The 27,119-nt window shown below is 35.1% G+C and overlaps 1 pseudogene; it reads right to left on the bottom strand.

Moving 5' to 3' along the window:
• Positions 1 to 6,708: 6,708 nt before the first annotated feature.
• LOC132280862 (phospholipase A1-II 5-like) lies at positions 6,709 to 7,869 on the bottom strand (annotated as a pseudogene).
• Positions 7,870 to 27,119: the final 19,250 nt, after the last annotated feature.

The raw sequence follows: 27,119 nt of genomic DNA, 5'->3' as shown, positions 1-27,119 counted from the left end.
GCCGAAGGAAGAAGAGCTAAAAAAATTTCATGCAGACAATATTATTGTTACAAGCTTCAAATCCGCAACCAGGACCGATCAATTCTCTTATATGCCGAGAGATTGTTGCAACAATATAGTGTTGATATGTACATTAAGATTAAAACAACACGTTTGGATTACTATCGAACTGAACAATCACATATTCGTGCCGAGCTATATCAAGGAATTGTTGATAGTGTTATGGCCGGAGAAAATAGAGGAAATAATGTTGGGAAAAGAGTGGTTCTTCCTTCATCCTTCATTGGAGGGCCTAAGGACACGCGAAAGAGATATTATGATGCGATGTGTTTGGTTCAAAGATTTGGAAAACCAGACATTTTCATCACAATGACATGCAATCCTGATTGGAATGAGATCAAAGAGGAGCTAAAACCGGGACAGTTAGCTCAGGATAGACCAGATTTAACAACAAGGGTGTTTCGAGCAAAGCTATATGACCTTAAGAAACAATTATTTCAAAACATGTGCAACAAGTGGTTGCACATGTTTATGTGATTGAATTTCAAAAAAGAGGATTACCACATGCACACATGTTGCTTATAATTGAATCTGAGCATAAGATTACAAATGCAGATCATTATGATAAGTTTGTTTGTGCCGAAATCATAAGTGAGAATGAGAATCCAACACTTTATGTTAAAGTAGTTAAGCACATAATGCATGGGCCTTGCGGAGATTTAAACGTAAAGAACGCTTGCATGAGGGATGGTAAATGTAAAAATCATTATCCTCGACAGTTCAATAAGCAAACGATACAAGGTCAAGATTGTTACCCTATATAAAGAAGAAGAAAAGATGGTCCGACAGTTAGTGTGCGTAATGCAACTTTAGATAATAGATGGGTTGTTCCCTATAATCCATATCTTCTGCAGAGGTACGACTGTCATATTAATGTTGAGATATGTTCAGGGTTGTCAGCAGTTAAGTACCTTTATAAATATATTTACAAAGGGCATGATCGAGCCGCAGTTTACTTATCAAACACTGATGGTGATGACATTATAGATGAAATAAAAGACTATCAAGAGGCAAGGTGGGTATCACCACATGAAGCAATGTGGAGAATTTTTTAGTTCAATTTAAATGAGGTACATTTTTTTGTTATCAACCTTCAATTGCATCTCCCCAATAAACATATGGTATGGTATTGGGAAAAGCAGAATCTCGAATATGTAGTTCGTTTCGATGGTATATCACAGACAATGTTAACTGAATTCTTCCATCTAAATTCCACGTGCAAAGAATCTAGAGCTTTTCTGTATAGAGAAATCCCAGAGCATTTTGTGTGGAACAAGAAAACCAAGCGCTGGACTGCTAGAAAAACGAAAGAGGTAATCGGGAGAGTTAACGCAGCCAACCCTTCTGAAGGAGAACGGTACTACTTGAGAGTGTTATTGAACCACGTGCGTGGACCAACATAGTATGTCGATCTATTAACTGCTAACTCTGAATTAGCACAAATAAGGGGTCTTTTTGAAAGCGACAACAACATTGTATAATGTCTTGACGATGCCGTGTGCTTTCAAATGCCAACGGCACTCCGCCTGCTTTTCGCTATTCTACTAGTTTATTATGAGCCCAACAATGTTAGAAAATTATGGGATGACTATGTTGATGTAATGTTAGAAGATTTTCCATGCACAAGTACTTCCTCTACAAGTTATCGAGCCAATGAAGCTCTTAAGAGTATAGATGGCTACTTAATAAGCATGGGGTGAAGTGTAAAACAATTCGACCTGCCAAATATAGTGTCCTGTGATGTATGTAATCACAGTTCTACCAAAGAGATTGACGATGAATATGCCATTGTTACGCCTTCTGAAGATTACAATGCTGTGGTGACTCTAAACGCTGAACAAAAGAATGCATATGATATGAGAGTGGAATGTGTTCTCTCAAACAAACCCGGCATCTTCTTCATTGATGACCCTGGTGGAACTGGGAAAACATATCTCTATCGTGCAATACTAGCAAAGGTCAGGTTCGAAAAAAAGATAGCTCTTGCAACTGCTTCTTCAGGAGTCGCATATTTGATTTTACCTGGTGGCAGGACTGCACATTCGAGATTTAAAATTCCAATATTAGCAAACGAGTCCGCAGTTTGTAACATTTCAAAGCAAAGTTCAATAGCAGAGCTAATGCGTAAAACAAGTGTCATTATTTGGGATGAAACACTAATCGCTAAACGTTATGCAATTGAGGCAGTTGACAGGACTCTCTAAGATCTCCTTAGTACCACGGAACCTTTTGGAGGAAAAGTAGCAGTCTTTGGTGGAGACTTTCAACAAGTATTGCCTGTTGTACCTCGAGGGACCCGGGCTGAAACAATTGGAGTAAGTTTGGTAGAATCTTACTTATAAAAGAAGATGAAATAGATATAACTGAAACAGAACATGAGAGCAAGAACTGATCCTTCATTTGCAGATTTTCTACTGCGTGTTGGCAGTGGGGAAGAGCCAGTTCTGGTGGACAACATAATCAAGTTACCAGACGAGATGGTAATAAAATCTACAAATAAGGAGGATTTAGAAAAAGAATTGATAAATGCTGTTTTTCCCCACCTCCTCGAAAATGCACACTCGGCGGAATATATTACAAATTAAGCAATTTTGGCAACCAAAAATGATTTCGTTGACAAATTGAATGAGAATCTTATTGAACAATTCCCTGGTGAACCCACTACGTATTATAGCTTTGACAAAGCTACTAATGATACGGGGACCTATTACCAAGAAGATTTCCTTAATTCATTGGCTCCAAATGGCCTCCCGCCACATAAGTTAACGTTGAAAGTCGATTGTCCTATAATGTTGCTGAGAAATTTGGATCTGATAAATGGATTGTGTAATGGTACCAGGCTCATCTGTCATGGAACAAAGGCCAATGTGATTAATGCAGAAATCAGCCATGGACAACATGCTGGAAAACAAGTACTAATTCCAAGAATACCCCTATGCCCGGTAGAGAATGAAACTACGCCTTTCCATTTTACACGAAAATAGTTTCCAATCCAGTTGAGTTTTGCAATGACAATAAATAAGGCACAGGGCCAAATAATTCCTTATGTTGGAGTTTATCTACCTGAGCACGTATTTTCCCATGGATAATTATATGTCGCACTATCTAAAGGAACTTCAATGTCAACTACTAAAGTACTTGTTAAGAAGGATCAAACAAACATTAGAGGTGGTACATACACTAAAGATATTGTCTATAAGGAGGTTCTCCAGTCTAAAAGGTAAGGATACACACACATTAATATCCATGCCTTCCCATTCTAAAATTATTTTGCATTGTTTGAAAGGTAAAGGTACCCCACATTTGCTATCAATTATTACAATATTTAAATCTTTTACTCACAATTTTATTCTTTTAAAAACATAAAAAAATATCAACTTCGATTTAACTTACTATTGATGTATATATATATATTTTTTTCATTTCTATTTTGATACTCGATCATTCTTATTTCACAATTTTATTTTTAATTTTTATTTTCTTTAACCTTAATTCTTTTTTCTTTTCATCATGCAGAAACAGTCATGAAAATGAAGAAAGGTCACCAAAGCTTTGAGTTAATAAATTCACTTGTTAGTTTAAAAACAGAATCGACAATAAAAGTAGTTGTACTTCGAAGAGCAATCGAGGAATTTACATCAGGAACAATGTTGAAAGTAGTTCTGATGGATGATGATGTAAGTATACCATCGGCTATTTCTGTCAGTTTCATTAAATGCATCTATATTTGTATGGCAACATTGTTATTTAATGATCTTATTAATCCATTTACACATCTTTTTTACTCTTTCAGGGAACACAAATTCAAGGTGTCATATTTAACGAGCTCGTCACCAAATTCAGTGATTCACTATTGCTTCATAAGACATACAGAATTTCTAATGTAACTGTAAAAGACGTTAATCCTATATATAGGAGTATGCACAAGGAGTATGAATTGAAGTTTCTTAATAATACCTCAATTGAAGTTGAGGAGCTTGAAGTAGTAAGTTTAGAAACAATAAACTTTAATTTTGTGGACTTCAAGGAGCTGAACAAGTACACTGATGCAAAAAAAAATATGGGTTAGTTTTCGTTTAATTCTCAACTCTCCATATATATGTTCTCTCTTGTACACATATAAAATTAAAATTAAAATTTTTTATTTTTTATTTTATTTTTAATCTGGCTAGATGCTTTGGGAATTATTATTAATGTATCTCCTACATCGAACATATGTAAGAAGAACAACAAAGGCACAACCAAAAAGTGGGAAGTCATTATAATGGATATGAGGTACGTCATTACTATATTACATATATGATCATAATTATGCCAATATAATATAATGACTAAAGTAATTAATCTTTATTACAGTTCAAGGACAACTATTTTAATGTTATGGGAGGATCTGGCTGAGAATGAAGGAAACTTTATCATGGAACTAATACAAGAAAGACTTATTATCACAGTTACACATGTGGCAATCAACACCTACAAAGGTAAATTATCATACAAATTGATATTATTTACATTATATATTATTAAGTAAATCTATAATAACAAACTTTTACAAATAATATTGTTATATTCCAGGTCTGTCTCTTTAAACGCAAAAAGGATCTACATTGCAAATCAATATGGATATTGAAAGTGTCAAAGCATTAAGATATTGGTTCATTATTTATTCCAACTTCTTTTACATTATATATATATTCATAAAGCTATATGTAATCTTTTTGTTTGAGCATGTTCATATATAACTAAACATATATGCCAGATGATATTTGTTTTTATATTTTTATATTGCAGACTTCTTGGTTCAAAATATACATTATTTGTAGAAAAAGAACATGTTTTTCTGTTTTGTTTATTTAATTATTTTACAAGATAATTTATATGTGGACAGGTTCAAAGAGAACATAAATAACAAAGATATATCAAGTTTGATTTCCAGTACAAAAGATCAAAAATTCAATGGTGCTGAAAAAGTCAAACTTCAAGACATAATAGGAAAATCTACAATGTCTTTTGAGGTATTAAATTTCAGTATATTTCTTAATCTTTTTTAATTGTATATCACATTTTTATATTCAATTCATATATTGAGAAGTTATATTTTATTGCACAACTTGCAGAAAACAAATTACTGTTTCGAAGCAATAATTCAAAATGTCGTTAATGACCGCGAACCATGGTACGACGCTTGTGAGAAATGCAACAAGAAAATAAAATTTGAAAAAGATAGAGTATATTGTCCTCGATGCAATACAACAGACCCAAAATGCATTCAAAAGTATTATTATATCCTAAAACCTTATTATTGTATTTATTTCAATGGTTTAATAATATTACAAATACATAATTCTTTGCCTTTACTCATATGCAGATTCATGATGATAATTAAAGTGCGAAGTATGGAACATATTGCAACACTTGCAACCCTAACAGTGTTCAATGATTGCCAAACATTAATAAATTGTTCACTAGATCATTTACTGCAATTACAAATTGAGTAATTTCCCACCCTTATTCATAAAATTTTAATTAAATTAAAAAAAAAATACTTACTTGAATTTCTCAATAGTTCTAAATTATATTTCTTCTTTCTGCAAGACATGGATGAATTCAGCAACAAAGTGACAAGCTGCAAAGGGAAATTTTTTCTTTTTCTGCTGAAGATAGACAATATTCAACAACAAGTCATGAAAACTTATTTTGCGGTGGAAGAATTAAAAGAATTGACACTTGACAATGATTCATTTAATGAAGAAATGAGATATGCAAAAAAGATAAAGATTGAGAAATAAATAATTTAGGAATACCTTTATTTTCAACAGTTATAGTTTTGGATTTCTAATGTATTTTGTTTCTTTTGAGGTGACAATTATTACAGTTTAAACATTATTGGTACCCTTTCGGATATTTATGAATGTTTTGTAAATTGTAGAATTTTAATTTTCATATATATTTTTAAATGTTTATAGTTTTCATTCATTCATTAATGAAAAACCTTATTTTATTTTTTTTGAGGTAACAATTATTACTCTCTAAACATTGTTCATATGAATACTTTTATTTTCAAAGAATTATAGTTTAGGAATTCATTGAGGTGACAATTATTACTTTCTAAACATTATTCATATGAATATTTCTATTTTTAAAGAGTTATAGTTTACGAATTCATTGAGATGACAATTAATACACTCTAAATATTATTGATAAAACATTCAGCACGTGCATCGCACGTGCATTTTACTAGTGTGTATATATATATACACTAGTAAAATGCACGTGCGATGCACGTGTTGAATATATATATATATTAGTAAAATACACGTGCGATGCACGTGTTGAATATATATATATATATATATATATATATATATATATATATATATATTTGTTTAACCTTGAAAAATAGTGTAATAAATAAACAAACAAATAAATCAGCACAATGGACAAAATAAAGGAAATTACTGCATAATATTAAATTTCATCACTTATTTTATATTAATACTGAGTCTACTAGTTCTCACTCTGAGTGTTTAACATCCGCTTATTCTTGCATGCAATATGACAACCACCATACATAAACAAACACACACATACACACACATGCAAATTAACACACATGCAGATGTCCGGGGAGGCCGGGTTTGTAATTAATTAGTCCTCCTGGAATGGCTCCTTCTCAACCCACTCTCCATTTTGATCGAGGGCCATCCTCTTATTCCTTTCAATCGACCATGACTTTGGAATACGATATTCATCCTTGAGAAAACCACTGGACTTGTTCACAAGAGCCAAACTCCTCTTCACGTTCAGCTTAAACTCCCCCTTGCTTCCATTCCAACCTGCAATTACATGTAACAGGCCTTGCAAGTTATGCCAGTTAAGCCTGTTGTCCATCGAAGTTAGATTCTGTGAAGCGTTCAAGCATGGAGACTTGGAAGTATCAACCTCAAGCTCAATTCCTGGATGTGCGTAATTCCCCCCACGGCCCAGAATACACTTTTGGGGTACGTTGCAAGGAAGTCTTTTAAATTCTTCATATGTAAGATTCTCAGGTTTTTTCGCGCCTTAATCTTGTCGCACAGAACTTGGTTGCCCAGGGTTGGGTAACAGAACACGAAAGCCGATGCCGGGACATTACTTGGAACTGCACCAGTGTCCGCCACATTGTAAGCGCTTAGAGCTGCAAGTACCCCACCAAGGCTATGTCCTGTACAATATGAAGCTTAAATTTTCACGCTTGTACTGCCCCACCAATTCTTTGATCTTTGTTAGAATTTGAGTTTACGCGCTGTGCTTGGTGAATTGAGACTTCAGGTTGTCGGCAGTGTAAATTGAGAGCCAACCCTCCATGACCTTGGCACCCCAGCAGCATCACTTCCCCGAATCAGATTTCCAGGCTGAGGCCCCATGAATGGTAAGGCAGACACGAGATTGGTGTTGAGATCGTCAATGAGTTCAGTAAGTAGGATAGTTCCACGCCACACCACATAAATTTAACGCCTGCCATTGGCCTTACTGACTTCATCGTTGGAGACAGCAATGTAGCCCATCCAATTGGTCTGGTAGAACAAATTAGAGCCCACATCGAAGCTGGAGTCATCGGTAGGAACATCGATGGACAGCACCTGGTATTTTGATGCACAATCTGCTAAGAATACGTTTTTGGAATCTGAATCACCGATGAAGGCGTCGTAAGTGGCGTCGCACATATTACCGCACTGGAGGATTCCTCAGGTTGGCGTCAAGGGGGTCAATAAAACCTTTCCATTCATTGCTTCCTAGTAGTTCTTCCCATGTTGCTCCACTGGCCATGATATATATATATATATATATAACACTGTGACACTGACTTAGAAGGAAGAGATGGAGAGTTTTTATAATTTTGTAGATAATTAAAGGTTAAAAATGACATTTTATAATTATAAGCTTGTTTATTTTTCCTTGTCTCTTCCGCCCAATAGCACCTCCACAATGCAAACCAACACTACTTGTTCCTCTTCACCAGCCACAGCCACAGCCACCACACTAAACCTATATATCACTAGATGATATATAGGTTTAGTGTGGTGGCTGTGGCTGTGGCTGGTGAAGAGGAACAAGTAGTGTTGGTTTGCATTGTGGAGGTGCTATTGGGCGGAAGAGACAAGGAAAAATAAACAAGCTTATAATTATAAAATGTCATTTTTAACCTTTAATTATCTACAAAATTATAAAAACTCTCCATCTCTTCCTTCTAAGTCAGTGTCACAGTGTCTATCCTATCTATTATTCCTTTTATCCAACTATATTAAAGGAGTCGCCAGCCTTTCCTCGTCTATCCCTCCCTCTCACCTTTTTCTTTCCATTTATTTTTTTATTTCTCCAACCAAACTGTAGCATTAAAATTTGTTTAATTTAATTTAATTTGAGAATATTTCAAAAATAGAAAAGAGTAGGGATAATACTTGTTAGGTTTTCATTTTTCTGAAAATACTTTTTTTTTAAACTTAGTTTAAAATATCAAAAAGAAAATTTTTTCAAATATATATTAATTTTGACAAAAAGAAATTTTCTTTTCCTTGAATTCCTGAAAAACGATTAAACCAAATAAACATTGACGATATGATGGCCGTTCCTAAATGCCAAATTGATGTAGTGAATGTGTGGTTCAAGAAAAGCCTTTTGAGTCAAGTTTAAATTTATAAAAACCACTACTAACACTACTACTAAAGTAGTAAGAGTGAGTAGGGATCGTCCTAAGGGATTGGAGTCGTACTTGATTGTGGAATCACAATTAGGATTAGTAGGTCGAGCGATCAAACAAAGGGGTGGTTGGTTAATTAAACTAGAGAGCAACTAAATTAAACTAAGTAATCGAATATAACAAAGATCAAGCAAGAGAGAGAGAAATCTTGGGGTTTAGAGGTCACCACCAAGCAATGCTTTTCTACACTTCCAACTAGTGACTAATGAGGGTAAAGTGTATTGCAATATTGGTGTGTGTGTGTTTGGTTGATTCAATTAGCAAGGGTGATCAATTAAGCATATATTGTTTAATCAACATGTGAAAAGCACAATATATCTAGCAATTAAGTATATATTGTCTAAATAACATATGAAAAGTACAACATATCTAGCAAGTTATTAATCCTTTCATTAAGCTCACAAGCCAACTACACCACAAGATTAGAGACATATGCTACTTGCATTCAAAAGTATGAAATATCAAACAACTAGCATGGATTGTCCTCTCATCTAATAACTATGCTATCACTACACTACAATTAAACTAATGACATGAAATTAAACTAACTAAGCTAACGGAGAGACATAATCCATCAAGAAATGAGTATGGACCATCTAAAAAATCACAAGAGCATTCTTTTAAGCACAATGTTTTGACAATCCCTAAATCCATAGCATTAATACACATAGATATGCATCAATTACACAAGAAATAGAGGCAAATACATGAACATCTATTCAAGCATACATAGACATATGGATAGAATGAAAAGATTGATTGGAAACATTAAACCTCATAAATCATTGAATAAACAAGATCTATATGTATAAAAGTGTCAAAACATTAATTACAACACTAATCCCTCAATAATACACAAGATTAAGATATAGAAAGCATGCTTGGGGTTAACTCTAGCCCCAAGAGGACGTCTAGCCACTCATGGTGATGATGCTCCAACCCTTAAGGGCTAATTCCATGGTTGAAATCTGCTCCTTATTGATGAAGAGTTTCCAATGGTGTCTCTAGCCTCCTCCTCTATGTTTCCTCTCCAAGAGATGATATGAAGATGATATATTGGCCCCCTTGTAAAAAGCAATCCTTATCCTTATATAGGTAGGTCAAAATGACACCCAAAATGAGCTGGGGTCGTGCACACCATATTCCCTAATGATTGGATAAAGGACAATTTTCAATGAGATGGAAATTTAACTTTTTCGAACTGAATGAAGTTCGATCGATCGAACCTTGGTCTTGGATCGATCGAACTAGTTGAGATCTATCGAACTTAGGCTGGATCGATCCAACTGGCTGAGCTTTTTCGAAAAAGACAAATTCGAGATATTTTGGGAGATATTTATAGGAAAAGGACAAAAGTGGTTAGTGGGTGGTACAGCTGTGGATAGGATCAATCATTTGAATAAGGACAAAAGTGTTTGATCGATCGAAGGATGGTGTTCGATCGATCGAACGAACTTTTGGGACTTTATGCTTTTGGGTCTAGGTTTGGATCTATCTTGAAGTGCTGAGATCGATCATTGTTCGATCGATTGAACCTAAACTTGGATCAATCGAACTTTGCTGTTTGTCACCTTTGGCTTCATTTATTTCCTTCTTTCTCCACTTTGCTCTTTTCTTTGTTTAATCCCAGAATTGCTTCAGTTAAGCTCTTATTTGGCTGAGTTAGCTTATTTTTGGGATAAGTGCCTGAAAATGAAAATAATACGAAATCAATCTAAAACGGTAAAGTAGGATAGATAAAGGTGCTAGAATGCCTAAGCTTAAGGGGTTTAAATACGCACTTTTCAGCGCTCATCAAACATGTAGTTTTTAGTCTTTAATTAAATATTGTATCTAAGATTTATGGTTGTAACTAGCTCTCCTCTATTTTTTTATTTTTCATGATTGGTGATATTCTAACATGCATTGCAGCCATGGTTCAATACGAAATGGGCATTTTCTGGCCAAAACTGCCGTCTTTTGAGTACCAGGCTTAGCCTGAACGAGCCCACCCCTAATGCTAGAAATGTGTTTCCTACAAAATGAATGAAGCAAGCCCGAGTTCTTCTATTGCTTTATATTTCTCTCTTTTTGTATAGACCTCATTCTTTCTCTTTTTGAAGTACTTATTTTTTTAGTTTTTATTTTTTTTTTGGCAAACAGAATAAAAACAACAGAGAAAAGAACAATAATCCAACTCCACCAACTGAAGTACCTCTGTCAGAAGTTGAGAGATGATAGAATCAACACACAAGCGTGAAGAAGAGAGTGATGCAAGGGGCATGGGCTGCTCGATTACCTTGCCGCCGCACATGGAACACCCATGAGAAGAGGTCCAAATCAGTAGGAATATCAAAGATACATGGGGCGTTGATAGAAGGGCACCAAGAACCTACTTGCAAAGCTTCCACAAGATTTTTAATATCAGATTCAAACCAGACGTGCTGAAAATCAAAAACCCGAGCCCACATGACAGCAAGTCTAAAAGCGAATGTTTCAGCCACCAAAGGAGATGAAGCCAAAAATTGCTTAAAAACTACTGCCTGAAGAACCAAGCCTTCTGAATTTCTTAAAATACCTCCCCCTCCCCCAAGGCCGGTTGAATGGAAAAAAGATGTCTCAACATTGCACTTGATTTTGCCGAAAGGGGAAAGAGGGGAAATCCCACAAGTTATTGGGGAAGGATCTTTGACACTCACTGATAATCTGCATTTAGATTCTATTTTAGTTGTTCCATCTTTAGATTTTAATCTTTTGTCAGTTTCCCAAATAAGCACAGCTTTATCTTATGTTGTCATTTTTTGGCCTTATTTTTGTGTGTTTAAGGACATCCAAACAAAGCATTGGTTGTGGTATTAGGCGAGGGAAACTGTATTACTTGGATTTGATGTCCAAAAGTTCCAACAAGCTACGACAACATTGACAGTGGATGGTTTTAAGGGGAGAGAAAAAAATTTGAAATCTGGCTGTGGCATCGACGTCTGGGGCATGCTTCCTTTGGTTATCTGAAAAAATTATTTCCTAGTTTGTTTGCAAACTGTGATGTTTCTAGTTTTCGCTGTGATGTTTGTGAACTAGCAAAAAGCCACCGTGTTTCGTATCCATTATGTTTGCATAAAAGTCCACTTTCTTTTATGCTTATACATTCTGATGTTTAGGGTCTGTCCAAAGTCATTACTTTAGGTGGATCCCGTTGGTTTGTTACTTTTATTGATGACTGTACCAAGATGACATAGTTGTGCTTGATGAAGTCCAAAGGTGAAGTGAATTTATTGTTTTAGAAGTTTTATAAAATGGTTGAAACTCAATACAATGCACATGTTCAGGTTCTTCGTAGTGACAATGGTGGAGAATATCAGAGTTTTGACCTTCAGCAATTTTTGGAAGCACGTGAAACTATTCATCAAACCATTTGTTCCAATACACCCCAGCAGAACGGGGTTACAGAGCGAAAAAATCGACACTTGTTGGAGGTTGTTCGTGCTTCATTGATAGAAGTGCATATGCTATTATCGTATTGGGGAGAAGTACTTACCTCTGCAGCATATCTCATCAATTGAGTACCTTCCAGCTCTATTGACTTCCGGACACCATTGCAAGCTCTTACTGACGCAGTTATTGCCCCAACCGTCCCAAATCTACCTCCTCATGTCTTTGGTTGTGTAACATTTGTACACCTCCATAAGCATCAACGCAACAAGCTAACTCCTCGAGCATTGCGATGTGTTTTTCTTGGATATACTCTTCATCAAAAGGGCAATCGTTGTTATCACCTTCCCACTCGACGACTGTTTATCACAATGGATATTGTCTTCCATGAAGACTCGATGTATTTTTCCTCTGCGTCTAAACTTCAGGGGGAGTACCAGAACGAAATTCAGACTCTAGATTATGCTTCTCACATTTTTGAGGACGATGATTCTCATGTTAATGACTCACAAGTTGGACCAACTAATCAGGAATCAGGCGAATTGGATTCGAGTGGTATAAGTTTGGATCAAAGTGGTGATGAACGCCCAGAAATGGAAAGTGAATGCCCAAAAATGGAAAGTATGGTGCCAACCCCATCATCATCTGAGTTCGAGTCCCTCGCAACTGATATCTTAAACCAATCGCTTGCTGAGGATGTTCTTGATTTAGTGCCTGAGCCACTCAGAAAACAATTACCACCACGTCATACTAGAGGTATTCCTAAACCCACATATGAACCCGAACTTTCTAGTAAAGTTATGTGATACTCCCGGATTTCCGGATGCGGGTTGGCCAGGCCCATGCCCGATGACCCGAGAATATCAAACCAATTAGCAATAATCGAACACAGAATACAATTAAGACAAATGAGATAAATAAAATTTGCTGAAATGAAAACTAAAATAATAATCCAATAATTGAAACCTCAGAATAAATAATTCCATTGATAAATAAACTATTCTGTTACAACTGATCCTCCACGAATACAAATCGTTTTCCAAATTATATAACTCGGGAATCCATCGAGTGGACCCCTAAAATATCCCACTGAACTCAAATGACTGGAAATAAAACCAAAGCCTAAAATATGAAACAAATTGCTATAGCATCGGTGGAGTGAATGACTATATCTGCTCAGCATGATCCAGCTCTAAGACTGGAACTAACGAACACCTATAAAAATAAGAGTGTGTCAGGCCCACATGCAAATTCTTCTCTAATTACAATCTAAACAGTGACCCAATACGCAGATACACCCTAGATATCTCAACAATAGCTATCTAGTCCATACATATATATATCTACACTAAGGGACATTCACTGGACTACAGTAGGGGTCTCAACCTGAATAGAAGGTAACATGCGAAAACGCACCCAAGGTGGGCATGAGTACCTAAACCTAATAGGGTACACCTCAACCTACTATAGCCAGCTACGCATCCACTGCATATACGCACCCTAACCAACGAGTCTGAGACTTAAGCTCATCTCATGGTACCATAACCATATATTTAAAGTCCCTTCATATCCATCTATAGGAACTCTAATAAATCGTTCAGCTTATTTGTGATACCCCCGGATTTCCGGATGCGGGTTGGCCAGGCCCACGTCCGACTACCCAAGGATATCAAACAAATTAGCAATAAACGAACACAGAATACAATTAAGGAAACATGAATAAATAAAAATTTGCTGAAAAGAAACTAGAATGATAAACCAAATACTGAAACCTCAGAATAAAATTAAATTAATAAAGAATTATTCTGATACATCCAAATTCTCTATTTCTAATACAACTTGGGAATCCATCTGGTGGACCCCTAATAAAAATCATCACTGAGAAATGAACCACCGAAAAAGAAACCAATGCTAAACCATACAGGAATCGCCTACGTCGTCGGAAGAATGAGAAGTCGTCTCTGCTCAGCACGAACAAGATCTAAGACCTGGAACCGTCCGTTACCTGAAAAATAATAGTGGGTCAGGCCCACGAACAAGTTCTATCCTAACTACAATCCAAATAGAGACCCGATACGCAGATACATCCTAAATGTCTCAACCATATCTATATAGTCCGTAAATAGATATATACATATAACCACACTACTACACTCTCACTAGACTATGCTGAGGGTCTCAACCTGAATAGAAGGCAACATGCAAAAACGCACCTGAGTGAGCATGACTACCTAAGCCTAACAGGGTATACCTCAACCAATATAGCTAGCTATGCATCCCATTGCATATAAGCTCCCTAACCGTCGACGATGAGACTTAAGCTCAGATCGCGGTACCATAATTATATATATAAAGTCCGATCCTATCCAACCATAAGAAATCCAGCTAGTCGTTCAGCTTGTTCAGCCGCACAGACTAACATAAATTAAGTGTATATACAACCCATCCAAATACAATGTTGAGCCGGTCAACTATTCGTTGCCAAAACACAACATATAATTAGGATTTAAATATTTTAATTAAATCCCTATCATTCCTATTAACAGAAAATATAAACAACCATCCAATATGTCGTTCAACTATTTTAGTTGACAGGACATGAAACCATGTAGGATTTGACTGTTTTAGTTAATCCATTCCGTATGTATGAATGGGTTGGAATTAACGTTTTGATCTAATCCGTCCTTTCGTATGTCACCGTCCCATACCGGTACATACCATGCATATGATCTGTAAATGATGCATTAACTCAATCAGTACACCAAATAGAATCCACATAAATCCATGTAGCTGATAAAACAAAATTGGAACAGTTTATCAACTAAATATCCATGACAATATCCATGAAATTGACGAGACAAAACTTAATAGGTCGTCAACTTAAAATCCAGAATCCATTCATATAATTAACAGAAAATATGCAATTAATTCTTCAATTAAGTCCAGGTTAACTCCCATGTAAATTACAAAACCTATGTTTTAGTTTAGCAATTTAAGTCCAAAACCATCATCTAGTTGAAAACCATCATCCAATTAATTGCAGAAAAGTGTATCTAATAATTCAGCAATTTAAAGCAAACCTTTTACTCATGTAATTGTAGGAAAATTAATGTTTCAGCAATATAAAAATTCAAAGCATGCACAGGTCCAATCTGTTAACTAAAAGACTCTACTGTGCATTTAAAACAAAAATTAGAAACATTTTATAATTCATTAAATTGCCATATTAGAACAACAAGTAATTTTCTATCCTTAATCTACATAATTGCAGAACGGGTTTATTAATTCAGCAATTATATTCCCGAGTGTGCACAGATCAAATTTATTAATTAAATGACCCTAACGTGCATTTAAAACAAGATTAAAATCATGTTATAATTACTTAAGTCACCCATTTAAAAATTTAACAACTACTTCCCTTCCAACCGTTAACAGTATATGAATTGTCTAATTTTCACACTGATCATTCCCTTCCTGTAATAGGCTAACTTATGCAATTAGAGAGCTTAAGATCTCTTGAAATTACTTTTAAAATTGTTAGTTCACTCCCTAAAACAATTTAGAACTCCAAACATAGCCCAAACAGTTCCCGGACAGCTCCAGATTGCAACCAAATGTAACCTAACCAAAGAGCCTTCTCTTGAAAATCATAGAGCAGGCTCTTTACACCATGGAGCCTGCTCTATAAAAACTTAGAGCCTGCTCCATAAAAACTTAGAGCTTGCTCTTAAAGGCTTAGAGCCTCCTCTGTCCAGTTTTGCTCCGTTTTACCTTTCAGCTTCGTCTCCGGCTATTCCCAACCTTCGGTTCATCTTTAATACTGAGTTTAAGAATCCTATTTACACCCAAAATCATCCCCATGACTAGTTTTATAATCCGTTCAATCACTGAATTAAACTACGCAAGTTAACTTTCCTCTAACCATTAACAGTACTGAAAAGTTATCTACTTTCCTACTGTTTAACACTTTAGCATAAATGTATAAACTATGCAATAAGAGGTTTAAATACACTTGAGGTTTAAATTAAGAACCCAAATGCCCTCACAACACAATTTGAAAGAATTAAAATCATCCAAACGGTGCCCAGAAAATCAGAAAACACTAAAATACGTCAAAATAGGAGAGAGCCTGCTCTAAAATGCAAGAGCAGGCTCTTGCAAGCATGGAGCCGGCTCCATGCCTTCTTGGAGCCGGCTCTTGAATGATGGGAGCCGGCTCTTCAATCCCCAGAGCCGGCTCTTCATCCCTCTGAGCCTCTGTTCTCCTTCAGCTATGTTTTTTCGACCATCTGCTTCAGCACCGGCCACTTCCACTCCCTTTGTTGGTTTTTAAAATTTTTCCTAGGAGTCCTAAGTATATCTAAAACCATCTCAAATCCTTACTTAAGTCAATTTGCATCAAATTAAAACTTAAAACTTTTACCGATCCAACATGCTTAGAAAGAGCAAGCACTGTAACCAAAACAAACTTGCATGAACTCTAACAAAATTAATTCACGCCTACATACAGATAATTGATTAAACAAATACTAAGTATCTAAGATTCAATTTATTAGTCCATTAAAGCCCTAGAGACTATCTATAGATGCACAGAACACAGGTAACGGGAGAGAGAAAGGAAAGAACTTGCCTTTGTGGTTTTGGAATCAAAACCTTGTCGCTGTCTTCCTAGGTTTTTTTCCGGCGATTATGACTGCCGTCAAGCCTCCTACTGCTCAACCTTCCCTTCTCCTATGACCAATCCTTTATCCATAGTTGAAACCCTCACCAAAGATGGTCTGTTATTGTCTCACAATTTACGCTCTGTTCCTCTCTATCTCTCTGGTACGTGAAAAGGGTTTACATATTTTTTTTAAAAACCCTAAGTCAACATAATGATATATTTATAGGTTTAGAAAAACTAAAACCCTAATTCTAATTTTAATCCGAGAAAGAAAAACAACCATAAAAGTTATAATGTAAGTCGGCTAAAAACATGAGAATATATATAACCCTAAAATTATAACCTATATTAAATTATGATTAATACCTCAAGTTTAATTATTAATAAATACCAATAATTAAAACTAACTGTATATACATATATACCCATATATATACATGTATATACTTCCATGGGTAAAACGGTACCCATTTACACTATCCAAATAGTCCGTTAATCATATCCAAGCCTAAGTTCGATTAAAAAAAAATAAAATAAAAACAATACATTTAATTTAACATTCAAATGCCACTTCATCGCGCACACTTATAATTAAATAGTTAATTCATTTAAACAACAAAACAGGAAGCCACGTAACAAAAGTCATGAAAACACCTAAGAATAATAAAATAAAATAAAATTCCAATTATGTCCTTTTTAAATTTAGGGGTATTACATTATTCAACTGCACAGACTTATATAAGAGATTCAGTAAGTCGTTCAGCTTATTCAACTACACAGACTTAAATATAAGGAGAATTATGTTTTTATAATTCGTACCCTTAATCTAAAATAGGTAGGACTGAGTATTTTGAATCAGTTTGTCCCTAGTATGCCACCGTCCCATACCGGTGCATACAATCCACAAAACCCATATAATTGATTGAACAGGTAAAACTGTTCACCAATTAAAATTCATAAGATAGGAATTAGCATTTTGAGCTAAACCATACCTAGTATGTCACCGTCCCATATCGGTGCATACAATCCTCTATATCCATGTAAATTACAACATATAAATAATAAGCAAGTAATTTACAGTCCAGAACCAAATATCCAAATAATTGCAGAAAGAAGATTAACAATCTCGCAATTAAAATCCAGTATTAATCCATGTAATTGCATCAAAGAATTTAATAGTCTAACAATTAACAACCAAGGCATGCATAGTTCCAATCTAAAATAAAAACCTTATCATGTATTTAAAACAAGTTTTATTAACATACTAGATCCCATTAAATTGCTATAAATTTAATTAAGCAATTAATTCATTTTCCATCTGTTAACAACGTAGAAAATTTATCAATTTTATACTGTTTATCCCATTGATTTAGAAATCAACTTTAATCAATCTAAGGTTTTAATAACACCCAAAATAAACCATTAAATCCCTCTGTGAAGTCCCAAAATTTCAGAACAGTTCAATTCCTTCCACCTGTTACCAGTATGTTAAATTGTATAGTTTTATACTGTCCATCCTTTAGTGTAGAGACATAAACTATGCAACAAGAGGCTTTAACCACACTTGAAATTAGTATTAAGAACTCCAGTATGCTCACCACATAGTCCAGACCAAATTAAAAACATCCAAACATCCAAACATCACCTAAAACTTTAGAAAATCAGTCCTCGTGAGAGACTGCTCTAAAACCAAAAAGGAGAAGGCTCCAAAAACAAAAGGAGAAGGCTCTAAAAAAAAGAGTGTAGGCTCTAAAAAAAAAAAGGATAAGGCTTTAAAAAAAGAGAGAAGGCTTTAAAAAAAGAAGAAGGCTCTAAAAAAAAAAGAGAAGGCTCTAAAAAAAAGGAGAAATCTCTAAAAAAAGAGAGAAGGCTCCAAAAAACAAAAGAGAAGGCTCCAAGAATTCCTGGAGCTGTCTCCAAGAGGGTAGAGTAGGCTCTACCTCTCCTAGAGCCGGCTCTACAATTAGGGGGAGCCAGCTCCCTCCTTCTAGAGCCGGCTCTCTCCCTCTCTGAGAGCCGTCCGCCATTCTGTGAATTCTACGACCTTCGTCCCCGACTCCGGCTACTTCCAACCCTCTCTGTTTATTTCAAACCTGAACCTAGATGTCCCAAGTATGTCCAGTATCATCCAGATTCATTATTCATACCAAATAGCATTACTAAAATCCTTTAACACCTACCGATTATAGTATGCTTATAAAAACAAGTACTGTAACCAAACCTTCAAAAATCATCACAGAACTAATTCAAGGCAAAAATATGATTAATTTGACATATAAAAACATGCACGATTCAGTTATTGATTCATTAAAACCCTAGAGCATACCTAGGTGCACAGAACACAAGCCAAAAGGAAGGAGGAAGAAAAGAACTTGCCTTTCGGTTCTGATTTGAAACCTTTCAACGTCGTCTTCCTCCTAAACTTTTCGGTGATCCTCAGCCACCGTCCAAGCCTCCTACTACTCTAGTTCTAACCCTCGAACAATCCTCGACCTTCCTCCTAGGTCTGGCCTATCATCTACGACCAAAAACTCTCAACTGTGCCTCTCAGTTTCTCTCAACCTATCTGTATTTTCACTGTGCTGTGAATAGGGTTATAAAACCCTAGGAGATGTATGATATATATTTATATACTTTACCCAAAACCTAATTCCAACAATAAGGAGAACCAGAAATCCTAACCAAACCCTAGTCAACCCAACGTGAATCTCAAACGAATTAAAACAAAACCCTAAAAGATAATTCATACACTTAATTTAATTAAACAGTTACGTCCATGCAAGAAAATAATTAATAATACAATTAAAGTAACTACAGAAAACCAAAAAAAATATATAATTAATTTAATTAAAATATATTTAACCAAATAAGGCAATTCAAATACAAAATTAACAGTTTAAACAAATAAAACAATTAAACATTTAAGCAACTAGTCACATAAAAAATGCAATAAAAATAATTAAAATTTCAATTTTATCCTTTTTAAAACTAGGGGTATTACAAGTTAAGTATCCCATGAGCAATTATGTGTCGAACCATCGTTTGTCAGAATCAAATTTGTCATTTGTAAATCAATTATCTACTGTATCTATTCATAACAGTGTGCAGGAAGCCTTAGCTGACCCTAGGTGGAAGGCAACTATGAACGAGAAGATGAAATCCTTGCAGAAAAATGAAACTTGGGAACTCATTGATCCTCCACCAGGAAAGAAACCAGTTGGATGTCGATGGATTTACAATATGAAATATAAAGCCGATGGCACAGTTAAACGTTTTAAAGCAAGATTGGTGGCAAAAGGTTACACCCAAACCTACGGAATCGATTACATAGAGACGTTCACACCTGTAGCCAAAATCAACACAGTTCGAGTTTTGTTGTCTTTAGCTGCAAACTTGGATTGGCCATTACAACAATTCGATGTGAAGAATACATTTCTACATGGTGAAGTCTACATGGATCTCCCATCAGGATGCATGATACCCGAAAAGTATAGTCGGAAAATCTGCAAGTTAAAGAAATCATTATATGGGTTGAAACAATCTCCAAGAGCATGGTTTGGAAGATACACAAAGTCTATGATAGCCTTTGGTTACCGTCAGAGCAATTCAGACCACACGTTATTTCTGAAGAAACAACAGGGTAAGATCACTGCACTCATTGTATATGTAGATGACATGGTGGTTACAGGGAATGATCATGAAGACATAAAGGCTCTCAAGAAGTACTTGTCCAGAGAATTCAAAATGAAATATCTAGGTCTTTTGAGATATTTTCTTGGGATTGAAGTGTCTCGATCTAATAAAGGAATCTTTCTATCTCAAAGAAAATATGCCTTAGATCTATTACAATAGACTGGAATGACAGCATGACAACCAACTAAGACACAAGTGGAAGAAGGACTGAAGTTATGTGTTGAGTCCAACCAAGTACCTGCTAACAAAGGAAGATACCAAAGACTTATAGGGAGATTGATGTACTTAGCACACACGAGACTGGATCTGGCTTATGCATTGAGCATTGTGAGCCAATTTATGCATGATCCTGGAGAGCAACATATGAATGCAATTATGCGCATTTTGAGGTATTTGAAATCTGCTCCTGGAAAAGGAATTTTGTTCACTAAAAATGCTGGTTATCAAAACATAGATACATATATTGATGCTGACTGGGCTAGAGCTATAGATGATAGGCTATCCACTTTTGGTTACTTCACTTTTGTAGGAGGTAATCTTGTTACATGGAGAAGCAAGAAACAAAATGTTGTTGCTCGCTTGAGTGCAGAAGTTGAATTCAGAGGTATGACGCTTGGACTTTATGAAACTTTATGGTTAAGACATCTTTTATGAGATTTGGGTTATCTACCTAGGCAACCGATTCGACTATATTATGACAATAAAGCAGCATGTGATATTCCCCATAATCCAGTTCAACATGATCGTATGAAGCATGTCGAAATAGACAGATTCTTCATTAAGGAGAAGTTGGATGGAAAAATTGTGGAGTTGCCTAAGATTCGATCTGAGGATCAACTAGCCGACATTCTCACCAAAGCAGTCTCAAATCAAGTATTTTCAAAATTTTGAGACAAGTTGGGCGTGTGTGACATCTATGCACCAACTTGAGGGGGTGTGTTGAGATTTTATCTTTTATAGTACAGCTGTAGGATTGATTTATTTTCTCCCTGATTTAGGACTAATTGGTAGGTAATTAGTTACTTTCTTTAGCTAGGTCTTATTATATAAATTGGATGTAATACCATCACTGAATAAGTGAATATAATTTTAATCTCTATATTTTTTTTTCACTGAATTTCAAGAAATAGAAGGTTTAGGAGTCAAATGCACATTCAAACAACACTTCTGCGAATCAAAAACTCCTAGAAGCTTTGGACTACCTTAGAGGCCACAAATGAAGGATTTCAAAGAGCACCCTAAAAAAACAACCTGTTTCGAGATTTCCATAAAAACCAACAGCAAAAGGAAACCAAGCTTATCAAAGAAGTGTGCGCCATACGCCCAGAAACAAAAGTATGAAGACTCAACCACCAATCTGAAAAAGAATGCACAACCAAATTAGAAAAATCCAAGCGAAGTGGAGTTAGCTTCCAAGTTTGCAAGGAGTGAGAACATTTAAAAAAGAAGTGGAGAATAGTCTCCTTCTCCACACCACAACAAGGGCACATTGCATCATTAGTGAAACGTCTTTGAAGACATGTGGAACCAAATGGAAGAACATCACGACAACAGCGCCACAAGAAATGATTAATTTTAGGAAGAGTTTTGCAGTGCCAAATTTCTTTCTAAATTTTCCCCGCACCAACTGGAGTAGGACAATGCAAAGACATAGCTAAAGGATAAGCAGATTTAACAGTGAAACGACCCGATGTCTCAGGAGCCCAAAAATAAGAATCTGCTTTATTACGGAGGCTAAAGTGACATTTAGAAATTGTTACCACTTCATGGGGCAAGAAAACTGAAGTTAAAATATCTTTATTCCACGAGGCATGTTGCATATCAATAAGGTCAGCAACCTTGAATAAATAAGCTCTAGCAGGTCGGAATGGAAGTGTCTCAGAAAAACCTGGAATCCATCTATCATTCCAAATATCAATGGATTGACCATTTCCAACGGACCACATTATGCCCTTATGAAGAAGCTCTTGTGTGGATCAAATACTCTGCCATCCCCAAGACGGGTTGGATCCCAAAGAAGCCTCCAAGAAAGAACAAGATGGAAAGTATTTGGCTTTAAGGAGATGAAAAGAAATACCTCATTGAGTAACTTGAAAATTCCAGGCGTGTAGTACTTATTAGATGGTGGGATAAGTATTTCAGTTTCAAAACTACCATGTTTTGGTTCTGCTTTAGTCTCTAGTCTAGAGACTAATATACCTTTTTATATATATTTAGATTGTAGTGTATTATAGTATTAAGTCAATTATTCTTGTTGTTTAATCTTGCCTATTATAAATAAATAAATATGTCTAACAAGTATATTATTTATAAAACTCTATCAATTGAAGGATTTATTTCAATCTTTTACTAAATTAAATATTTTTATTCAATAATTGCATAAAGTGTAAAATTACTAAACTTTTTTTTGTAACGATATCGACTCAAAATTATGAACAAAATTATTTTTATTAAAAAGATCTTCAAAAATTCATTAAAAATTTATATTTAAATAGTTGATGGTCCTTTACAAAGAGACTAACGATGATATAATAATGGTGGATCAAACTAACAATGACACCAACTTAAAATTCATTAATAAGTCATTACGTTTGCTAAATGATTTTTAAAAAATCAATAAAATTTACTAAAATTTATTAAAAATCTATTTTTATTGAATTATGTTATAAAAATTAGCATATCTGTGTTTTTTGATTTATGTGTTCAAGTTTGAAAAAAATTCATGATTGCGATAATCGATTTTGTTACGTAACACTAATATAAGTTCTGATTCCATTACACCGCAACCGTAACCAATACCGCCTCCGCGACCGCATTTTACACTAGATTACCGAGTTTAACAATATTCAACCTAAACACCAATTATTGTTTTGATTCTAAAATAAAAATTAAAAGAAACCGAATTGAAATATTAAAAATCTAAAAGAACCATTGGATTGAAATGGGTTCATGAATATAACACCTGCTAAGGTTGTTTTTTGTAGCTATTTTTTTTTTTAAAAAAAGGTTCTCTAAGTTCCACCATACAACCAGCAATGCAAAACAAATTCAAAAGAAGTTTGATGTAGGAGTTGTACATCCGATTTGTTTTTTTTATTCAACAAGTGGCATCTCTAATTTTGTTTTTGTTCAAAGTGGAAAATGAAGGATTCAACCTTTTTTTGCGTGGATTTATTATATATGTTTTAATTTTGTCTTCACTGGATGAATGAATTCTTCATTTTTAATCATTGAATTAAAGGATTTGGATCTTGAATTACTGGACGTATAATGTGTCTTAAAATATTAACGTAGTACATATCCACACTCCTTGCAAACAAACTCAAACCTATCCTTCCCCATATTGTTGGTCCTGCTTAGTCAGCTTTTGTTCAGGGCAGAATTATTGATGACAACATCCTTTTGGCCCAAGAACTTTTTAATGGTTACCACAGAAATAGTTCTTCCCCAGATGTGCCATCAAAATTGACATTAAGAAAGCCTTTGATTATGGATTTTCTCTTAAACACCATGAAGCTATTTGGATTTCCTGAAACTTAAATGAAATGGAATCATGCATGTGTTTCTACACCCTCATTCACTGTCTCAGTCAATGGAGAATTTAATGGTTACTTCCAAAGCATTAAGGGCCTTAGGTAAGGGGATCCAATATCCCCATTTCTTTTTGTGCTTGTTATGCAGGTCTTCTCATCAATTATGGACAAAGTAACATCTGAAAGGCCTTTTAAATTCCATTAGAGGTGCAAGGAACTAGGCCTCTCTCACTTGATTTTTGCAGATAACCTATTCCTATTCTCTCATGGTAGTATCCTTTCACTCCAAACCATTAAGCTTGCAATTGATATCTTCTCAAATTTCTCTGGTCTTCACATCAACCATTGCAAAAGTCATGTCTACTTCTCTGGTGTGAATGAGAACCTGCAAGGTGACATTCTCTCACTGTTGGGTTATGAGAAAGGGGAGCTCCCTGTAAGGTACTTAGGTGTTCCTTTGGTGACAACCATGCTTTAAGCCAATGATTGCAGAGCCCTTATTGACAAGATCACTGTAAGGATAGCTCACTGGACCAACAAAAATCTTTCCTTTGCAGGAAGATTACAGCATATCAAAGCTGTTTTATTCTCTACACAGTTGTACTGGAGCTCGAAATTTATTCTTCCAATGAGTGTCACTCATGAGCTTGAGAGCATCTTTGGAGCCTTTCTTTGGACAGGTCCAATTCTGAAAACATCTGGGGCAAAAGTTGCTTGGGATAAATGTTACTTACCAAAGAGAGCAGGTGGTCTTGCTTTGCAAATATTCATACATGGAATGAGTGTGCTATAATGAAGCACTTCTGGCACTTAATCATATCAAAAGACATGTTGTGGGTTAAGTAGGTCAATATTTATCTTTTAAAAGGAAGAAGTATTTGGGAGGTTAAGGTTCCAAGTTAATGCTCATGGAATCAGTGGAAATTGCTTAGCCTTAGAGATACAATTAAACCACTTGTCAGGGTAAAAATTGGTGATGGCTTTATCACCAATTTTTGGTTTGACAGTTGGTGCTTTCTTGGCCTTTTACACCAACTAACATCTCCACAACTGATCTCACTTTCAGGCTTTCCAAGCAAAACTAAGGTAGGATCCTTCATAACCAATAACACTTGGTCATTTCCCCCTTCCATACTATCCATTATTCCATAGCTTCAGCAGATAACCAACCTTCCCCACCCACAAACAAGTTGTAATGACAAACACATTTGGATTCCCTCACCCAATGGTGAATTTTCCATTGCACACACCATGAAACATTTCAACAAACATCTTCCAACCCTTCCTTGGACTCACCTAGTCTGGACCAAACCCTCAATTCCCAAGCATTCCTTCATACTATGGGTAGCAATCCAACAAAGACTCCTCACTTTGGACAGGAGATGTACAACACACATCAATTCAACATTGTGTACCCTCTGCAACACAGAATTAGAATCCCACAGCCACCTATTTTTTTAGTGCCCCTTCGTTAAACCATTGTGGACATTTCTTCAAGCAAGATGCAAATTTTACATCCAACCATCATCTTGGCCTGACCTCATTAATTGGGCTGCACATCATTGAAAGGGATTCTCAGCTTCTTACAGCCACACTCTGTCAAAATTGAGCTTGGTAGCCTTGGTGTACCACACATGGATCGAGAGAAACAGAAGAATTTTCCAAAAGAAAGTTATCTCTGCAAACTCACTTCTTCACTAAACTCTGGATTCTGTTAGAGCAAAAATCACAGTCTCTTCCATCAGCGACACTTCTAATGCCTCAACGATTGCAACAGATTGGGATGTTCCTGATTCCATTATTCGACCACCAAGGAAACCACCAGACGTCAACAACTGATGTGTTATTTTGCTGGAGTCTTGCTCTTGTTACCGGAAATTGTGGCAACATATGGTTATAGTTTTTATGTTGTTGGTGCCTTTGGGTTGTTACGTTTGATGTGCCTTTTTGGTTGTTTTAATCTGCTTTGTATTCTAGGCTTCGCCCTTTGGTTAGCTATGGCTAGCCTTTCTTAATCCAATTTAACTTTAACTTTAAAAAAATAATAATAAAAATAAAATAAAATAAAAATAATCACTTAAAATTAATTAAGGTAATATTTGTTCATTCCTTTAAATAATTTGTTTTGTTTTTTTGAATATTATTAGACTCTCAAAATAAATCATCATGATAAAAACTAATTAAAAAAATTAAATAATTTTCAACAAAGAAAAACAATGTGTGATTATATATATATATATGTTTTATATATATATATATATATATATGTTGTGTGTGTGAGTGTGTTTATTATATATGTTTTGATTCGCGAATGCATTTGCATGGATATATTGGTTCTTATTCAAATTAGATTTATAGATATAGGTTTAGGTGCATAGTCTTACCAAGATATATGTGGTTATAAATATGGTGGTTGGTGGAAAGGGGGTGTTGGTAAGAGGTTGAGACGGGAGGAGGTGATGGCTATCGTTAGAAGGTGGAGGTGTTGTGCTTCAAAATGTAATATATTTTGATACATCATTAGTTAATACGGACTTCCTCAATAGGAGGGATCCAAGTTCTCAAGTAACATAAAATTTTTATAAAAAAAATTACAAAAAGTTAAATCAATCATTTAATAATTTATTTAATTCATTAGCTAATAAGGAGAGCTAACCGTGAGAGTCTAAATTAAAGTTTCAAGTATCCTTAAACATAAAAATAAAAAAAATACTTATATTCACACCATTTGGAATTTTTGTGAAGACAAAATTAATCTTAATTACTCAACTAAAATTACCTTATACGCCCTAACAGTAATTTACTCAACAAAATTAACTCCTACTTTACTCACTATATTTTTTGCTATAACTTATTATACATTTGAGAAGAAATGGAGAGATATGATTATTTGTGTTTGGTATAAAACTCTGGAAGGAAAAGAAAAGAGAAGGATTTGGAGGGATACATCATATATTAAAACTTATGAATTAGTTTTGTTATCCTTCAAAAAAAAATAAATAAATAAAATGAGAGGAAATGA

Source organism: Cornus florida, unplaced genomic scaffold, assembly GCF_030987335.1.
Source record: "Cornus florida cultivar Cherokee Brave unplaced genomic scaffold, ASM3098733v1 CherokeeBrave_3.0.0_Hap2_Chr01, whole genome shotgun sequence".
NCBI classification, from domain to species: domain Eukaryota; kingdom Viridiplantae; phylum Streptophyta; class Magnoliopsida; order Cornales; family Cornaceae; genus Cornus; species Cornus florida.
The sequence above is the reverse complement of the archived record's forward strand: the minus strand, read 5'-3'. Positions and strand labels throughout refer to the sequence as shown.